At 46.2% G+C, this 21,421-nt stretch overlaps 1 long non-coding RNA gene across 1 annotated transcript in view; it reads right to left on the bottom strand.

Moving 5' to 3' along the window:
• Nucleotides 1–21,421, bottom strand: part of LOC132473984 (uncharacterized) — a 397,093-nt gene that overhangs the window by 42,677 nt on the left and 332,995 nt on the right. The gene's annotated exons all lie outside the window — the stretch shown is intronic.

Below are 21,421 nucleotides of genomic sequence, written 5' to 3' on the forward strand. Positions count from 1 at the left end.
AGCAGGAGGGAGTGGCAGAGTCTGAAATAACAGGAGTTAGTGTGGCAAAACAGGAAACAGACAAAAACTAAAGCCTTGCTGAAGTTGTGACAGCATCCCACGTCCACGGCGGCGAGAGCTAAGAAGGCGCCTGACAGCGTACCCGGGACCGGCATCAACGAGCTGAGGAGGCGGAGGGGGCGGCATGGGAGGAACCAGAGGACTCTCTTGGACTGGCTTGATCCTGGAGACATGGAACGTCGGGTGGATCCTCTTGGACCAGGGAAGCCGAAGAAGCACCGCCTCTGGGTTGATGATGCGAGCGATGGGAAAGGGTCCAACAAACCTAGGAGCCAGCTTGCGGTTCTCCACCTTTATGGGCAGGAAGCTAGCAGGTCACGGGTGGAGAGCCAGACCCTCTGGCCAACCTGGTAGGCAGGAGCAGGCGTGCGGTGCTTGTTGGCGGCGGCAGCGTAGCGGTCGACCGACTTGAGGAGAGCGGTACTTGCCCGGTCCCAGGTACGCCGGCAACGGTGAACGAAGGCTTGTGCCGATGGGCAGGCAGCCTCCCGCTCTTGATTGAAAAATAATGGGGGCTGATACCCATAGGCGCACTGGAAGGGTGAAAGTCCAGTGGAAGAGTAGGGGGGGGTGTTGTGGGCATATTCTACCCAGGTCGTTCAGACCAGGAAGCAGGGTTGTGGTTGATCAAGCAGCGGAGAGTGGTCTCCAGGTCCTGGTTCATTCTCTCAGTCTGCCCATTGGACTGGGGGTGGAATCCAGAAGACAGACTGACCGAGGCCCCAACTAGGCTGCAAAACTCCCTCCAGAACATAGATGTGAATTGGGGCCCCCGGTCAGAGACAATGTCAGTGGGCAGTCCATGGAGACGAAAGATGTTCTGGAGAACCAGTTCAGCTGTCTCTTTGGCAGAGGGAAGCTTGGAAAGGGGAATGAAGTGGACCATCTTGCTAAAACGGTTGACGACTGTGAGGATAGCAGTGTGGCCTTTGGATGTAGGTAGGCCAGTTACAAAGTCAAGGGAGATGTGAGACCATGGGCGATGAGGAACAGGCAATGGGTGCAGGAAGCCGGCTGGTGGACGACTGGAGGTCTTGTTCTGGTTGCACACAGGACAGGCGTTGACATAGCCTCGGACATCCTCCAGTGATGACCACCAGAAGCGCTGCTGCAGGAAGTCTCGGGTCCGCTTAATGCCAGGGTGGCAGGTGAGCCGGGAAGCATGCCCCCACAGGAGCACATCGGAACGGAGGTTGGCCAGAACAAACAAACGATCAGGGGGGAAGGAACTAGGACCAGGCTGGTCCTCAGTGGCAGCCCGCAGCCTCTCGTCTATCTCCCAAATGACAGAGGCAATGAGACAGGAGGCCGGAACGATGGTGGAGAGCTCAACCGTTTCATCAGGACAGTCAGGAAACTGCCGGGAAAGTGCATCTGGTTTATGTTACGATACCCGGGTCGATAGGACAGTGTAAAGTTGAACCTGTCAAAGAACAGTGACCAGCGGGCCTGTCTGGAATTCAGTCTCTTGGCAGATCGTATATATTCCATATTCTGTTGGCTGCCCATGATCCCCTTGCTGATTGCTTCAGCGATGGACTTGAGGACCTGGTCGTGCCTCCATCGATACCGGCCCTCACCCAGCGCCTTGGAGCAGCTGGTCAGGATGTCTTCCAGTGTCCCTATCTTTGAACACAGGGGGCATGCATGTGTTTATATTTTGCCCCATATGCACAGGTAGGATGTGCTCTGGAGGACATTATAGACCCCCTGAATCAAGAACTTGATCCTATGGGGGTTCCACTGCCAGATATCCTTCCAGGTGACACTCCTCCCGCTTCATCCAGGCTCCCTGCGGCCGCATCGCAACTGCTCTGCTTGTTAGCTCTTCCTCCACTGAAGCTCGCACCTCTGTTCCAAGGATGGCCTTGTGCTTCAGTCGAGTTGCCCTGCCCCGGACACTTTGGAGTCTCTGGATCCTGAGTACTGCAGATGTTCCCGTGCCCGTGCCACGGTGAACTCCTCCCTGACTGAGCTGAAGGGGAGCCTGAGCTTATTTGTGTTCCCGTACAGCCCAATGTTGCTTAGGCTGCGTGGCAATCCCAGCCATCTGTGTAGATAGCTCCTTACCCTTTGCTCAAATCCTTCCACCGGGACCTCAGAGATAAGCAGGGGCCAGAGGAATCTTGGGAGGATTCCATCCTGGTAGACCCAGGCCTTGAATCTTCCAGGGGGCCCAGACTTGGCCACTGTTCTTAACCAGCCCTCCAACTCAGCACTGGTTGCCTTGATGGAATCTCTGTCATTCAGACTACACTTCCTCCGCATTCATGTTCAAGAATACGTTTTTTTTCAAATTAAGTTTTTCAAATTAAAAAAATATTTTCTTTTCAAAAGATGTGATTCACCGCCATTGTATTTACGGTTGTATTTTTTATTTGACCTTTTATCGACCTTGATAAGATATAGTACTCATTAACTGTTATTAATAGGGATGCACCGAAATGAAAATTCTTGGCCGAAACCGAAAACCGAAAATGAGGAAACCAAGGCCGAAAACCGAAAACCGAAACACCGAAAGAAATTATTATGCCACTTATTAGTACCATTTAGGGTTGCCGCGGTATACGGTATTACCGGTGTTACCGGTGATGAGGCCAACACCGAGTTATTTTGCATTATTTTTTTCCAGTAAAAAGGAAAAATCGCCGTCATCTTTAGGCCTATTTGATAAAAAAAAAAAAGTCTTTGTTTAGTTTGTCTTTGCACTGTTTTATTTTTAAATTGTTTTTTCATAAAAACAAAATATATACAAACCTAATTGATAGGCTACCTAATAAAGCGCTGGAACACACAAGGCCGGTAACCATAGCAACACCGGTAAATAAACCCTGCAAAGCCCAATCCCTACGAGAGCTCCCCGCGCTAAGGCCATCCGGAGGCGCACAGAGCTTTTGGCCGTGATATTATCTATAAAATTATATCATACTATTATATATAGAACGTTATAAGACGCTGTCACAGAGAATTTGCGCGCTTCCAGACGCTGTGTGAGAGTGAGAGGAGAGTTGACGGAGAAGATGGCGGTTGACCTAGTTTCAAAGTTTATACCGTTTATACTCGTAATACCGGTGTTGACACGAGTGTATTACTCGGTGTGAAAATGTCCACACCGCGGCAACCCTAGTACCATTGCATTTATGGCTATGACTCTGTACTAACTTCATTAAAATCAAGGCATTGCAATTTTTGCAAATCGCTATACGTGGGTCCTTCTCAGAAACATTGAAAAACGTCCACACCGCAGACATATTGGCGCTTATCCAGACAAGCTTGTGCTGGCCGTGCTTTTTGTTTGCGTCATCACAAATGTCTGTTTCGGCTGTGTTGTTTCGGTGATAAAAGTATTTCGGCCGAAAACCGAAAATGTGCTTTTGGGCCATTTTCGGCCGAAAATTTTCGGTGGCCGAAAATTTGGTGCATCCCTAGTTATTAAGTGTATATTAAAGGACTTACTAACCTTATTCACCATTGTTCCCGCTTTACATCCCGTACCTGTAAAATGCATCATTAGCAGTTTAATAAAGGAATTATTAACCTTAATATTCATGGTTCCCGCTTTAGATCCCGTACCTGCAAAATTTATAATTAGCAGTTTAATAAAGTACTTATTAACTTTAATAAACATGGTTCACGCTTTAGATCCCATGCCTGCAAAATGTGGGTTTGTAAGGCGTTTATTATATCTTATAGTAACAACTATAAGAATATCATTATTATATATAAGACCATTATTAATGTTATTAAGCTCCCGTGGTCGACTTGGTCGTTGAAAAGGGGATCTGTGTGTGTGCCAAGGAATATGAGTGTCATTAACTTGCTTTGGAGCAAAATCCGTGGCCGCATCACGGAAATTGCAGTGATTCCGTGAGGCCACTAGGGATTTTGATTTATGCGCCCGTGGTCATTTCACGGATTCCTATGTGACCAGGTTGCTCCTAGGAGTTTTAATGCAGTTTTAATGACTTGGGAAAAGGTTATGCTGCTGCTGCTGCTGCAAGGAGCCAAGGACCAGGGTTTGCAATGTGGATTTGGTTTAAGTAGTGTTGGATGTGCAGGGTTTGAGGTTGTGCTTGTCCAAAGTTGCCAGTGGAGACATGTCAAACAGCCAATTTCATGACATAAGCCCTGTTGTGCCGCTGTGCTCAGAGTTTATATGTCTTGGAAAACACCATCAATCTGCTAAACAGGATGTCAAATGAAAAAGAGAGCAGCCTGCCGCAGCACACAGAAAACATAAGCAGGGATTATGTATTCTTGGAGGAGAGGACTATGTGACAACTGCAATGAAGATGACAATGATAGAGGGTGAAATGACGGAGGAGGTTGGTCGCCTGCAGAATGGAGATCAACTGGAATAATCTCTGGAACGAATATCTGAGAAAAGCCCACTGTGCCATCAGCCACAGGGCATCCCGAGCCTGGTGGCTCATCCTCGTGTGGTCCTCTAACTCTCACCCTGGTGGCTCTTCTAACCCTCACCCTGGTGGCGCTTCTAACCCTCACCCTGGTGGCTCTTCTAACCCTCACCCTGGTGGCTCTTCTAACCCTCACCCTGGTGGCTCTTCTAACCCTCACCCTTTTGGCTCTTCTAACCCTCACCCTTTTGGCTCTTCTAACCCTCACCCTGGTGGCTCTTCTAACCCTAACCCTGGGGGCTCTTCTAACCCTCACCCTGTTGACTCTTCTAACCCTCCCCTGTTGGCTCTTCTAACCCTAACCCTGGTGGTTCTACTATCCTGCTCACAAATCATCACAACACAACTGAAAAATACCGAACAAATGCGCAATTGTTTTTTTAACAGAGAAGTAGGCTACATTTGTATGTATGTATGTATGTATGTATGCATGTATGCATGCATTCATCCATGCATGTATGTTGATGTATGTATAGGTATGTATGTATGCATGGATGGATGGATGGATGGATTAAAGTATGTTTTTTTGTTTGTATGTAGGGCTCAATTTATCACCATCCATTAGTTCTCGTCATAGTTTCAAACCAAAACTAGAGCATAAGTAAACAAGGGTTAGGTTTCGGGACATTAAAAATAATTAAGGCAAAGAAGAGTGAGGCGTTATTTAACCTTCTGGAACACATAAACATCAGCCTCATTGCCTTCAGTCTTTTTCTTTGTTATTGGTGTGGTACGATGTGGTATGAATCTATAAGTTTGTAGGGGTCTTTAATTTGCCTTGAGTTCAGAGGTGTTCTTTTCCCTCGTAATTGGGTTGGAAATAATCCTATTACACTGTTGAACGCCTAAGCGCCATACAACAATGGTGGTATCCTCGAGCCCTTGTACAGACATTTATAAACACACACACACACACACACACACACACACACACACACACACACACACACACACACACACACACACACACACACACACACACACACACACACACACATACAGAAACAACGTTCTGGGGGTTTTAAGTTCACACAGATTTGTGTGACAAACCAGACATATAGATGATAATGCATGGCCAAGAACATATCACAAAAGCATCCCTCATTTTGGTTCAAACCTGTTCCTGCCCTAATACTGTCTCAGAGTCATGCGGCAGGACCAGCGCTGGTGGGTCTCAACCCCCGCCACCTCTCCTCTTGTTCATTTTGAAACAGGCACAATTGATTTTAGATCAGCGATGATGCTCCATGATGATCGTCTGATCTGGTGTCTGGTTTACAGGGCTTGGCAGAATAGGCATGCGTGCAGCAGACTTCTCCACTTTAATTTCAAGAGAAGATGATAGAAAAAGAGACTCAGATAGGGGGAAGTGTAGTGGAAAATAAGCTACTCATCCAAAAGAGGACTAGATGATTAGAAGGCTTAGAGGAAATGGGGAAAAGGACTTGGGGGACAAATAAAGCTGTGGCTGGGAGCAGAATCATTTTAGTAGCAATGTTCTGCATACAAATAACGAGTTATTCAATGTTTAAAGTCTTTTGAGCTGGAAAAAGACGATACACTCATAAATATATTGCCCCCAATGTTGACTCCTGAGCAGTGTTTAGGCTTCAGACTAGAGAAACCATAAATAAATAAAAATGCACAGTGAGACAACCTATTGACTGCAGAGTAAGAAACGATATTGACTGCAGAGAGGGGGGCAATGTGAATGCAGGTGAGTTGACATACATAGCTCTAATGGGATATCCATGTAACAAATCTCCACCATGGCTTTGAAGTTCAATTTGGGATAAAAAAAATGCAAGACTTATCTTATCCCTTTCAACCTCTTCAAAAGACATACTATATACAGTATGTTACGTGAAATGTGTGTGAATCTTCAGCAAACAATCTAATTCCAAATATATACAGGTCAAACATGAGCAAACATGACAGCAGCATGCAAGACACAAATGAAGAGTGAGGCTCAATTTGGTATCCAGATGGGTCGATGGGGAACCAATAAAAGCCACTTTCATTGTTTTTACTTCATGAATATTGAAATACAGGTGAACACGCAGCGCAAAAATGGCTGGAAGAAAGCCAGTGGATGTGTTTGTGTTTGCTCACGTGTATACATGTTTGTATGAGCAATGCATTTATGTGCATTTGCAGAGAGATATCCATCAACTCTGATAGGATTTTCCGTTAATTTTTTTCACTTCAATATCGAATTAACAATTTTTACCTCTTTGTCCTCATCACCACCTTCCTACTACACCAACCAACCATGTATCTATGGAATCATCATCACCTCCCTCATCATCATCCAACCCAATCCTCGTTCTTTCTCCGTCGATCCAGGCATCGCAACCTGTGGGGTTGGGGTGCTGTGATGGTAACCATGGTCACCGATGGTCGCTACGTCTGCAGTGCTCATGCAAGAGAGGAGGAGCCCGCCAACGACCGCGAAGAGAGAATCCTAGCGGTGCTGGGCATCATTGGCACCATCCTCAACCTGCTGGTGGTCATCTTCGTCTACATCTACACCACCGTCACCTGACCTTATGTCACCAGGACTCCGTTATTTAAGCAACAGAACGGCCCTGCACACTGACACTCACTTGTGTTGCACCAACTTGTTTTGTTAACAATGAACTCCTTGGCTGCGTCACGGTTCATCTTCCATTAGGACTGCCTGCGTCTTCAATTATTTAAATACAAAAGTGTATATTAAATATTAAGGCACTAAGAGCCGAGTCTGCATGTAAAGATCACCGGGGAGTGTGTTTATACAGCACCAAAACACACCTGCACCGGAGATGACCCTGCTATCATCGAGATGCTTTGACCAAAAACGTGTTTCGTTTTAACCTTACAGGAGCTAATTATAGTCATTTCTTACAGCAGAATGAACCACTTTTTAACAACATTCACGTAACATAAAAATAATTTTGACCACGATTTCAACTACCAATGACCAAAGAGTTGGGCTTGTTATGCTTCTTGCATCTAAAGTAACACTTATCACACTCATCGACAAGATAGCTGTTGTAATTGAATTTTTTACACACATAAATATCTGTATAATACTAATACCTAAACAAATTCTGAAGCTCAACCTACAGACTATATCTAATAGTGGCCAGTTTTCCTGGAGTCCCTTTAAAGGCCTCACATGGACCTGGCCAGCCCGTACAACAGTTCACCAGAGGAGCGCTCCTTGGCTCAGCTTGGACTCCTCTGCATTGTACTCAACCTCTTACTGCTGCTTGTCATCTACATATACACCTCCATCTGACGACGCTCTTCTTCCTGCCTATAATATCATGCAGTGGGAGAAGAGCTTTGTTAAAGTCCACAGAGTTGAAATAACAGTGCTGGGGAACTGATGTGACAGTTGCGAGGACATGGTAATCAAAAGACACAACCATGACATAAGTGGAGAAGTCAAAGCTGCAACATCAGTTGAAGAACTGGCACTTGGAGATGCTCTGCTAGAACAGTCTCTAGAACCATAGACACTGCATCCACACTTTAAACCAGAGGGATAATATCCCTGATCAATGATATGCTGTAAATGTATTTGAATTACATTTACATTGTGGAAGGCGTGGGTAGATGATAAACAAGGAGGGGATCCATGTCAAATGAGCTAAATGGTCGCCTTGGAGTCTCATTTAGCATTTGCAACTTTTACACAATGACCATGTTTCGGTCTGGACTATAGCCTGGAATTAGTGATGATTGAACATGGCTTCTGCCCCGACTTTGGTCTGCTGAACAAGTGTGGCTCATCCAGGGAAAGGACAGATTGGATTTCTTTGGAATGGCCAGGGTTCACAACCTGTCTCGGACTCGATATCTGCATGGCTCACAAGGTAAAACATTTGCCCGTATTCGATAGGAATGCAACTGGACTGTCACACCTTGATGAATATTGTCTTAAGAGTCAAATACGCCACCAGTCACAGAAAGCACAATGACATTTAATTCAAGAAGCTATATGTACATATATATAAAGATATGTATATATTATTTGCTTGAATATATTGTTGGATTTTCTGAACTAAAGTAGAACCACCTATGATTGCTTCTCATTTCTTCTTATTCAAATGTGTTTGGGTAAAGGTTTTTTGCTCCTTTTGAAGAGTTTGACACAAGTTTTTGTCTATGGATCAAATATGTGGAGGTTTAAGCAGATCTTAAGCTAGGTTATACAAGGTTTGTAGTCAAGAGTATATTTTTCTATGCTAAGGGACAACACATCATTACATATTGTGCAATACACCATATTACTTTTGTATATCAAAAGTGCTGCATACTAAATCCAATGAATTAGCCATCTCCAGCACACAAACATGCACACAAACATGAACAAGCACACACACAAAAAATAACTGACAAATCAATTACTGGTAATGTTAAATCATAGTTCAGGATCAAATACAAAGGTCCACAATTATTTCTAACCCTATGTTAATATCTCTCACAATAATGCATAGAATCGCCCATAAAGATGAATTACTTGTGTTCAATTAAAACAAGCCTACTTCAATACAATACTTCCAGACACAAAACATGAAGCAGAAAGAGTTTAGTACCAAATGTTAAATAGTTTAGATTATAGTTCACATTTTGTAATAGACAGATTGTTTGAAGATTGCTGGAAATCTAGCACGTAAACTCACATTGACCTTATGAACCCATCTTGATCTGGGGAGCTCCCAGCAGATAACATTCTGTCCACAGAGTGTCCAATTCAGCACTGTCTGTTTTCTGCATCAAAAACCCACACTGTAGCTCAGCCAACACCAGGAAATGAGTCCGATAAGGCCTGAAAGATTCTGATGGCAGAGTAATAGGGTCGGTGTGAGGACATACTGATTAATACACCACTGCCGCTACTGCCAGGAGAGTTTGGGTCCGCTCACGTCAGCAGCAGCAAATAGCTCCGGAAAAACTGGAGCATTTTTAGATGAAAAATTAATATAAATAGATAAATCACTTTTGAAGAGATTGATCTTGAATGTGTTGTGCATTGCCAAAAGATACATCCATTGGAATGTGACTGTGTAACTAATGCCGCTTTTCCACCGCACATGTAGCTCGACTCGACACGACTCGACACGACACGACTCGACACGGTAGCAGCACGGGTGCTTTTCCACCGCAAATAGTACCTCCTGGACGTGGGCGGGGTCGGCTGCGCGAAAGGGCCGTGACGTATTTGTGTACGCGACGCAAACAACACATACGCAACCCACACATGGACAGAACCCACATAACAACAATGGAGGACATCGATCGCATTACTATTATTAGCTGGCATGTTGAAGAAGTTGGAGAAGTGGAACATGTTGGCTGCGGCGCTGCTATGGATGTTACCAGCATGGTTGCCATGTCGCTCTCGTGACTTCGTCACACTCTCTGGCCAATCAGTCGCCGGCCGTCTGCCGACGTCACCTTTTAGCATCGGCTCAGCTCACTTGGAACCTAGAGCGAGTAGGTACTAGAAAAAGCAGCCACTTCAGGTACCAGATACCATGGTACCGCGGTGGAAACGCAAAAAATGCGAGCTGAGTCGAGTCGTGTCGAGTCGTGTCGAGCTGGTACCATGCAGTGGAAAAGCGGCATAAACCCACAACAATCATAAGTGAAGACATAAAATTATATTGGTTTGTGTAACAAATTAGGAACTGCAGCTGAAATTTGATTTATTTTCTGTTAAATAAAAACCCCTCTAAAAAAACAATACATTTGATTCCAAAATTATTATAAATAAGTATTTTTAACATTTGCATATTGTATTACCATTGGACTATCAGGAAATGTAAAGAACTGGTTCACCTCGTACCTCACTTTCAGAACTGAGCACGTTGCCCTGGGCAAAGCAAAATCACACACCAACAACGTCACCTGAGGTGTCCCCCAGGGCTCGGTGTTGGGCCCCACACTGTTCTCACTGTACATGCTCCCCCTGGTGTCATTAGCAGGCATGGCTTATCTTACCACTGCTATGCTGATGATACACAGCTCTACATCAGGAAAACCCCCACTTCTTCTGCCCCTCTGCCAACATCCACACTGACCACCTGCCTGGAGGAGATAGAGGCGTGGATGAAGCTCAACTTCCTACAACTTAACAGCCATAAAACGGAAGCCATCCTTGTTCAGCTCCGCTCCCCCACCATCACCAATATCACCTTCTCTGGCCAAAACATCCCCCTTTCCACATCCGTCACCAACCTCGGTGTTAAAATGGACCCACAACTTAATTTTGACACCCACATCAAACACCTCTGTAAGACAGCATTATACCACCTCAGGAACATCGCCAAACTCCGCCAATCACTCACCCTGGCTGATGCAGAGAAGCTCGTCCATGCCTTTGTCTCCTCCAGGTTGGACTACTGCAATGCACTCCTCATTGGGATCCCTGGCAAGAGCATCCAGAGGCTCCAATACATTCAAAACTGTGCTGCCAGGGTCCTGATGAGGGTGCGCAAGCATGACCACATCACCCCCATCCTGAAATCACTGCACTGGCTCCCTGTCCCACTCAGAATTGAGTACAAGGTCTCCCTCCTCACCCACCAGTGCCTTCTCGGACTTGCCCCCCTCTACCTTCAGGAACTCCTCACCCCCCCGACAACCTCACGTACACTCCGTTCAGGATCCACTCACACCCTCCAAACCCGACATACGAAGCTGTGCACCATGGGTGATCGGGCCTTTTCTGCTGCTGCCCCTAGACTATGGAACGCCCTCCCTGACCACCTGAGGGCTCCACAGACTACAGCTCTTTTTAAACGGAACCTCAAAACCCATCTCTTTAAAAGAGCATTTAGCTAAACTTTCTTTGAGGTTCCCCCTTTTAATAGTTTTTTTTTCTCTGAAGCACTTTGAGATTCTTGAATATAAAGTGCATTATAAATAAAATGTATTATTATTATTATTATTATTACCATGCCATAGCTTGTGAATACCAGTGTATACATCAGGCAGTACATTAACATCCCACTGCACATTGCCCTGGTCGTAAACCAAAAATTATTAATACATACCTCTTTTGTGTAAATTAAAATACTGAGGATTAAACAATAAGATAACCAAATTACCTTCTCAAATTCTGTTCACATTATCAATCAGTTGACAGGCTAATAAAACAGTAATAAGTTGGCATTTTAAAATGTGTTCCTTTGGTTGCAATGAGAAGCCACTGTCAATGCAAAAACCAAGGCAGGGGACCTCAGATATGCCAACCAAGCATGAGACCCATATCCAGTGACAGCCTTGAGTCACTCCCACAGAGTACGCTGTTTAGTTTATGTAAAACGTGCCAGAGGGCCCTTAAAGGGACACTGTGTAGTGTTTTAAGTAATGTATTTGCTAAAAAAAATCAATGCGTTAATTTACAAATATGTCCTCATTGGGGTAAAATCACCTCTGCCAATAATCAGACTTATCCCCCTGAAAGAAGAATTTCTTATTTCTTACATTAGCCTATATTATTTACTTGTAAAGGGTAAGTCCTAAGGAGGCATGTCCTTCCGGAATATAAGGGCCGAGAGAGGGACATAAAGCACTACGTGATACTAGCAGGCTAATCGCGTTTTCAATCAGAGCCAGCGTGATTGAAACGTAGAAGGAGCTCAGCGAGATATGCTTGTCACTTCCCCGAAAGCCTGCACTGCACTTTCGTTCATAATGCATGAAGGCACAGGAAGGAATCCGTGTTGCCAAAAACAGCGGGGTAGCTTCTCCCAGGTTTAAAGAGGTAATGAGGGATGATGATTTTCAAAGGGACGCTGAAGTTGCTTGCTTTCTTCTCGACAGGTATGTCAATTAGAGTGGCGAAGTCTCGCCCTTTTCACATTGTCTTGGACCTTCGCCGATCGGGGGGCCTATAATGGGCCAGTATAGAATAAAACATTATTATTTATTTTTTTACTAGAGCTCATGATAGGCTCCCCGATCGGCGTAGGCCCTGGGGCTTCAGCCCAGGCAAGCCCGTGCATTAAGGCGGCCTTGAGTATACCGGTAGTCTTGTCCACGCCAGTTGCAGGGAGCGTGACGTCACATACGAGACGTGTAGTCTTTCTCATTGGGTTTTCTCTACAGCCTTATGGCTGGTTCAGACTACACGATTCTCAGATATTCCACCACGATTTAACATGTCACACTATACGATCACAGAGCCAGGAAATCGGGCCCTGTCTTGTTGGAAGACTGGCCACACTACATGTTTCGAGGATGCGATTCTCTCAACTTTGTATCATTCACGTTTGCAAGATATTTAGAAAATCTAAGGTTTAGAACTGACATAAATGTTTTTTACTTTTTTGTCATAAAGGTTCCAGTAGTTTTTATATCTGCTCAATGCAGCATCAGTCGTTGCGTTGTGCGTGACATGCGCAATACAAAGTACCCGCAGCAACAACGTAGCCTAGCAACAGAGCGTCAACAATGGATCCCGAGTACCTAGGCATTATGCTGGCGGTTTGAGGTTTATGGTTATGATAGCTATTAGCACGTCAACAGCTGTTGGCTCCAAACTTACCGGGTAGGTCAAGGGCGTCGGCTTATTCTCACCAGGCTGCATCCCTTCACCCTACCGTGGAACTCCTTTGTGGACACGTCGAAAATACAGGGTCGTTGCTGCCACATTTCAACCAAAGTTGTTGCCGTTATGTTGTTCCATTTTCTCTTGTTTTCTTTATTAGCATTCTTCTTCTTGCTATTGATCGTATTCATCTTTGTAGTAGTTACTGTGTACTCAGTGTAGTGCAGTGAAGTCAGTTGGTAAACACTGAGCATGAGCTCCAGCTGTTCGTGGGGTTCCTTCACACAAATGGGGGCGGGGTTCCCTCATTTCAACAATGGACACGTCATGCGATTCCCCAAAAAATTCTGACATGACAAACTTTTCGTCGTGGGGTTTTCGAACGTCGCAGGCGAAAACATCGCAGATCGCAAGCATGTCACATTACAAGACCTCGTCTCGTCGCCGACCTTTCAAAATCGTGTACGACTCGCAAATTTGTCTGCAACGAATTTTGAAGGGTCGGCGACGAGACGAGGCCCTACCCGGTTGTTTGGAGCCAACAGCTGTTGACGTGCTAATAGCTATCATAACCTATTATAAACCTCAAACTGCCAGCATAATGCCTAGTGTTGTAAGGTAGTGTTATGCAAGCCGACAGCTCCCTCTGGTGGGCTTGTGTGTGTATAGACTCGGGCAGTCAACAAGTGCCAACTCGTTCAATACATGTTACTAATAAGAGACAAAGCCCGACTCCATGTATTCTATGCACCTTCACCTGCAACATGGTGTCAGAAGTGGTTTTGGAACCCAGTGTGTCCTACGTTGTCTGTCAATGGAACAGTGTGCGTTTATTGGTTTTGCTAGACGTAGTTAGAAATTTCAGTTAGCCTGTTAGCGTTAGCGCCGCGCGGGGAAGATGGCTTCAAACAATCCGCCACCGGAGCCCATGAAGATGACTGGGGATCTTCACTGCCACTGGGCTAAGTTTCGTTCAGAGTTTGAGGATTATCTGCTTGCGACCGGGATCGACAAGGCAGAGGAGCCGGTGCAGGCAGCAACGCTCAGGAGGCTAACGGGGAAGGATTGCCACCATGTTTACAAGCACAATCTGGGACTCACGGAGGAAGAGCAGAAAGACGCAATACTCGACAAACTGGGGCAATACTTGACACCCAGCAAAAATGTGATCTTTGAGAGGTATGTTTTTGGAAACCTTAAACAAGAGGATGGACAGTCGGTGGATGCTTTTGTCACAAGACTGAGAGAGAAAGCTGCCACATGTGAATATTGAGCTTTAAGAGATGAGCTCATAGGGGACAGGCTTATTCTGGGATAACTGATGAGGGTGCCAGACGACGCATGCCAAGAGAAAAGGACCTTAAGTTGGAGGGGGCTATTGACATTGGCCGTGCAGTGGAGGTGTTGGACAATAAGTTAAAATCCATGTCACTTAGCAGCTCTGTGCCTGGGGAGAGCATCAATGTAGCATATGGACAGCGACCAGGACGGAGACCTACCGGCAGGCCATCAGAGTCCGCCAGCACATCTGCACAGCCACAGAGAGGCACAGGTGGATGCAAGTACTGTGGCACACCACACAGACGGGGGCGAGACCTGTGCCCCTTCATTTGGAAAGACATGTCGATTGTGCGGCATTGCTAATCACTTTGCCAAAGTATGCATGAAAGGAGGCCAGCAAGCACGTCAGTTGAACGCTGTGGATGACCCGCCGCTGGGGGACCCGGAGGACCACGACCGTGATGAGAGAGATGTGTACACGGCGGAGAGCTTGGGGGCTGTGAACACTCAAAGGAAAAAGTGGTTTGTAAACCTGCCACTCCGCAGAGGGGTCCAGAGGTGCCAGCTTGACTCTGGAGCCACATGCAACGTGATGAGCATGAAAGACAAGATGAGACTGGCACCTAGATCTCCTCTTCAGAAAAGTCTCACCAGACTGAGGCTTTACAACAGTGAGTGGATGAGCTCAATGGGCGTGTACAGCACACAGTGTGTCATAAAGGGCAAGACACACAGACTGGATTTTGAGGTTTTTTTTGTGTGCACCAGTCTTTCATGCTTTCAGGGGAGACATGCGAGAGACTGGGCCTGATGCGTTTCACCATTCCCGAAGAGCAGAACAAAGTGGAGCACTGCAAGGCAGGTGAGCTGACCAGAGACTGTCTTATTAAAACTTACAATGACGTGTTCACCAGCCCAGTTGAGTCACTGCCGGGTGATACTCACTTCGTGTTGGACGGCACTGTTGTGCCCGTACAGTGCGCACCAAGGAATGTCCCGGTGGCCCTCAAGGCGGCTGTTAAGGCGCAGCTGGACCAGTATGAAAAGGATGGACACTTAACCACTCAGCCCACGGACTGGATAAGCAATCTAGTCATAGTGAAGAAGCCAGACGAATTGAGGCTTTGTATCGACCCTAAGCCCCTTAACCGAGCCCTGAAGAGGTCCCATTACCTCATGCCCGCTTTAGATGAGGTGCTATACACGCTGCCAAAGGCACGCGTCTTGACCCTGGTGGACACGTGCGACGCATTCCTGCAGTGTCGCCTGGATGTGGAGAGCAGCCTGATGACAACGTTCTGGACGCCGTGGGGTAGAAAGCGATGGCTGAAGCTCCCTTTCGGTGTGTCAGTCGCACCGGAGCTATACCAGAGGAAACAACATGAGCTGCTGGCCGGTTTGAAAGGGATTGAGCCTATAGTGGATGACATCCTTGTCATCCGCTGTGGGGACACAGCAGAGGAGGCTGTACAAGACCACGACGCAAACCTCATTGCTATCATGGACAGAGCATAAAAAAGCTGCAGTTTCGTGTGAGGGAGGTCCGCTTCCACGGCCACGTACTGTCGGCGGAGGGCCTCAAAGCTGACCCTGAGAAGGTCAGGGCGGTCCTCGACATGCCAAACCCCATGGATGCAAAAGGCGTTCAGCGGTGTGTCGGCTTCGTTAACTACTTTTCGAGGTTCATGCCCCGCTTCTCAGAGGTGTGTGAACCGCTGAGAAGGTTGCTGGACAAAGAGGTGCCGTGGCACTGGTTGCCAAACATGATGCTGCTATGAAGGAGATCAAGACGCTGGTCACGGCGGTGCCAGTACTACGTTATTATGATGTCAGCAAGCCAGTCACCATAGAGAGTGACTCCAGTCAGACCGGGTTGGGCTGCTGCCTGCTTCAGGGGGGGCAGCCGGTCGCGTTCGCCTCCCGAGCGCTAAACCAGACGGAGAAAAACTATGCACATATCGAGAAGGAGTGCCTGAGCATAGTATTCGCGTGTCAACGCTTCCACTACTACCTATATGGGAGGGCCGATGTGACTGCAGAGACCGACCACCGCCCGCTAGTGTCAATCTTCTCTAAGCCCCTTCTCAGTGCGCCTGCAGAGCATGCTCCTTACACTTCAGAACTATTGCCTCACAGTGGTGTACAAGCCAGGCCCTGAAATGTACATAAGTGACACGCTCAGCAGGGCCCCCACCCCGCCACAGAGAATGGACATTCAGTACAGATGTGAAATGGTCTGCAGCATGCAGCAGGAGCAGTGTGACGCAGCAGCCATTCAGCAAGCAGACTACCTCAACGTCACTTGCCAACGACTCGCACAGATATGGAAACACACAGAGGAGGATGTGTGTCTTCAAACACTGAAGTCTGTCGTGCTGGGCGGATGGCCAGAACACAAATGGGGAGCCCCATGGCCATCAGAGATTACTGGGCCATCAGAGATGAAATAAGTGCACAGGACGGTGTGCTTTTTAGGAGCCAGTGAGTCATCATTCCGAAATCTATGCGCCCCGAGATGCTGAGACGGATCCACTACAACCACGTGGGCGGTGAGGCTTATTTCAGACAGGCCCGCAAAACTCTCTACTGGCCAAACATGCAGGGAGAAATCAAAGACTATGTACAACAGTGTTCAGTGTGTAATGAGTATGCACACGAGCAACAGAAGGAGAGTATGATGTCACACCCGCTCCCCACACGTCCCTGGCAGCTGGTGAGCATGGACCTTTTCAGCTACGCAAGGCAGGATTTCCTGCTCATGGTGGATCACTATTCTGACTTCCGGGAGATCGATCTACTTCCAGACCTGTCAGCTAGTACGGCCATCAGAAGGTGCAAGGCGCAGTTTGCAAGGTACGGCATCCCTGACCGGGTCATTTCAGACTGTGGAGGTCAGTTTGACTGTGGAGGGTTTCGGGCGTTTGCGAGGGAGTGGGGCCTCGAACATGTCATGTCCTCCCCGAGACACCCAAAGGCTAATGGCAAGGCAGAGTCTGCAGTGAAGATTGCGAAGAGCCTATGCAGAAAAGCAGACGGTGCCGACGAGGACCCCTGGAAGGCTTTTCTGCACAGGAGGAACACGCCCACTGAGGGCATGCACTGCAGCCCAGCACAGCGACTGATGTCAAGGAGGCTGAGAACTCTTCTCCCTGTGGCCGACCAGCAGCTAGAGCCTCAGGTCACCACTGGAGTTACAGACAAGCTGAGAGTAAAGCTTCAGGCAGCGAAGCTGACTTACGACAGGTCTGCGAGGGATCTGCCGGAGCTGGGATGAAACCACTCCCGGGTGACAGAACGGGCTGATGGAGGAGAGGTGTATGCTTGCAGCAGGTGAGACCGCGGTCCTATCTCGTCAACGTGGAGTGAACCGCGTATCGTCGCAACAGGATCGATCTCCGACCAGCAGTGGTTGCCCCTCCACAGCCAGCAGCTCACGAAGAACAGCCACCTGAGCAGCCTGTGGGCGCGGGTGCAGCTGACGGGGGCCATGCAGGCGGGGGCAATGCAGAGGAAGTCGTCAGCAGCCCTGCGATGTCTCCAAGGTTATCAGCCCCGAGGTCACCGCCATCTCCCTCACGGGTGTCCACACCATGCCATGCCTTACAGGGCCTTCTCCCGGAGCGGGAGGCATATTAAGCGTCCGGAAAGACTTGACCTTTAGGTCATACACTGAGCTGAGACTGACACACGCTCGCACACACAGGCGCACACACACACACACACATGCGGGACAGTGGATTATTGTTTAAAAAAATAAGAGAAAAAAAAAATAAGAGAAAAGATGGTCACTTCGAATGTTCTTATTCGGTTGTTTTGTGCATGCTTTGATACTGCTATTTTGTGGTTATAGTTCTGCAAAGGTCCTGGTTCATCTTGACTTACTGTCTCGTCTTTATACACTATTTCTATTGCACTATTTTGATATGTGGATATGAGCACTAATGTTCTAATGACTGATACTATCCATGTTATTGTTTGGTATTGTGTTATACTAAAGGAAGGGAGATGTTGTAGGGCAATGTTATGCAAGCCGACATCTTCCTCTGGTGGGCTTGTGTGTGTATGGACTCGGGCAGTCAACACGCGTCAGTCCTGTTATGTGCCAACTCGTTCAATACATGTTACTAAGAGACACAGCCCGACTCTGTGTATTCTTCTATGCACCTTCACCTGCAACACCTAGTGCTAGGTACTCGGGATCCATTGTTGACGCTCTGTTGCTAGGCTATGTTGTTGCCGCGAGTACTTTGTATTGCGCATGTCACGCGCAACGCAACTACTGCGAGGAGTTGCTGCATTGAGCAGATATAAAAACTACTGGAACCTTTATGACAAAAATTGAAGAAACATTTATGTCAGTTCTAAGCCTTAGATTTTCTAAATATCTTGCAAACGTGAATGATACAAAGTAGAGAGCATCGCACCCTCGAATCTTGTAGTGTGGCCAGTCTTCCGACAAGACAGGGCCCGATTTCCTGGCTCTGTGATCGTATAGTGTGGCATGTTAAATCGTGGTGGAATATCTGAGAATCGTGTAGTCTGAACCAGACAAACTGAACAATTGGACAATGAACGGTCGAATTCTTAACATGAAAAATTATCATTTAAATCTACAAACAACATATGTGTAATCCAGGGCATATAAAAACTGGGACCAGAAGATTATTACTTTCTCTCCATTGAAACCCATATTTTTCGATCTCATAGGTCCCATGGGCTCTATCGGAAGAGGCTTGACTTCGCCACTCTATGTGACTGTCTAAATTACAAGCCTTCCTCATTGCTTGGTTTTGTAATTCATTACATAGGCGGCATAAGCCTAAACAGCATCGTTGGTGGATAGCAGCATAGGCTATGTTTGATTGAATAAGTGTTGCATTTCATGCCATTGTAGCAGGTCAATGAGCGCGGGGAGACCAGTTTCCTTCGTCCCTTTGTTGGGAACTCGTTTATTTTGTGAATCAAACATAAGACATGCTCCAAACTAAATCATAAGACACGATCCATGCGCTTCCTGGTTCCGTTGGTGTTGAGCACAGTCTCTGGATCTCTCTCTCACAGGTTACACCTCTCCCAGGTTACACCTCTCCCAGGTTACACCTCTCCCAGGTTACACCTCTCCCAGGTTACACCTCTCCCAGGTTACACCTCTCCCAGGTGACAATCCTCTACTGCAACACAAAGCAGGCCCATAAGTACACATTCCCTGATTGGACCTGATCGCGGGCACCTGCTCGCAACCAGGTCCAACCCCCCCAGCCAATCCGGTGTGCTCCCAACCGTCCCCTACCTCCCCCTGCAGGCCAGACGTTGCACGTCCCCCCCCACAGCCATATACTACCTCCCACTGATCCACTGCTTCTCTGTCCCCCCCCCCCCCCCTTCCTCTCCCTACCGTTGAATCACCTAATGATGAGGTTCTCTGACAATGCATGCACAACGGAAAATAAACAAATAAAAAATGTTTTGGTTGTATGTCCAGTTCTGAAATAATTCCATATTCTTGACTAGGACATAGTAATGTTACCAGTAAAAAACAATACAAACATGGCAACACAATTCACTATCTTGCTCGTGGAGTAATTACTCATACATGCTCACACTGATGATTGAATGAATTGAAATAACGTACCTCATCACCCGAAAGAAAACTTGACGAGGTAGTATTGGATGACATGTTGTCAAAGATTCTTGACACATACCGCCAACAGTAGTATTGCGACCGGGTTGCAACGCACATTTGAAAAAGAGAGCACAATTTGTTTGAATGATATATATAATTGTACCACAAGATGGGAGTAATTCATACACAGTGTCCCTTTAATGACTATGGAGTGTGACAATCTGATCACGTGTTCGCCCAAGCTGAAGAAAAAGTCCAACTAACTTAGATTTGTTCAAGGTTATTGCAGATATGCTATGCAACGCCAGATGCACCTGGGTCAATGTGTAATGCAAATGGAATGAAAACATGTGATTTGCTCTTGCATCACCAAAGCACAATTTTGTTTTATAACCAAACCCAATATTGACATTAACTGAATCTCACCTTGAGAAGTTGTGATTTTCATTTTTGTAGTGTAAATTAAATTATGGCTTTCATTTAAACAGAGCTAAGTCAAAATAACCAAAAAATAATATTTTTTGTAATACAAATTAATAAAGGTCAGTGGTCTTCAGTTTTTCCCTTAAAATTTTACAGGGCTATTTTTTTCCCCACCATTTCTACTTATAATAAATTCTAAGGGTCAGGGTTAGTAGTTATTAAGGGTTAAGGTTAGTAATATTGGTAGGGTAAGGATTAGTAATAAATACATGTAGGTTGAGTGTTGGTAATAAATATGAGTTAGGGTTTAGAATAAATAAAAAAATGTATGAAGTGAATAACCAACATAACATCTCAATATTCTCAACAGATACTCAGAAATCGTCATGGTACTTTGTGTCTAAGGGGAGGTCGGAAAATATCTGTAGATCTATTTGAATATATAAATCTAAAGCACCTTAAGAAACATTTTATCGTTCATTATCACCTCAATTGGGTTTCAAACGTTTCAAAGTGATTTGAAAGCACAACAGCAAGGACTACAAATTATGTATTTGTCCCGCGTCATAGATTATATTAGTGTTTTCTGTATCTGATGTGTTTCGTATAGTCCTTACATGAATAACAGGTGCACATAGACAGGTCCTGTGATGTGGCAGGGCAAGTAGGATTACTGGACTGGTATATTTAATATCAACTTAAAGGAACAGTGCATGTGGAAATTAGAAACAGAGAGAGGCCCACAATAAATGTCCACTGTGGTTTCCAAAGAGAGAGCTGAAATGTGCCAAATGTTGAGCCAAATGTTTTTGATAGCATCAGATTGAAGTCCCCTTCATACCAAGTGTAACCAGATCTGTAGGGATAGAAAGAGCACACTAGGGCCACACCATGGTATACAGAACACAGGGGTGGGTAGAGAGGGACTATTTCAGACACTTAATGGGCCAATACCTCAGACAGCGAGATGAGCAAGATAAAGAATTGAATCCCTTTTGTCACAACCTCTGAGGGAGGAGAAGGAGTAGGACAATTTGTCTAAATAGAATTCCAAAATTACATAATCTA

This window comes from Gadus macrocephalus, chromosome 16 (genome assembly GCF_031168955.1).
Source record: "Gadus macrocephalus chromosome 16, ASM3116895v1".
Classification (NCBI taxonomy): Eukaryota; Metazoa; Chordata; class Actinopteri; order Gadiformes; family Gadidae; genus Gadus; species Gadus macrocephalus.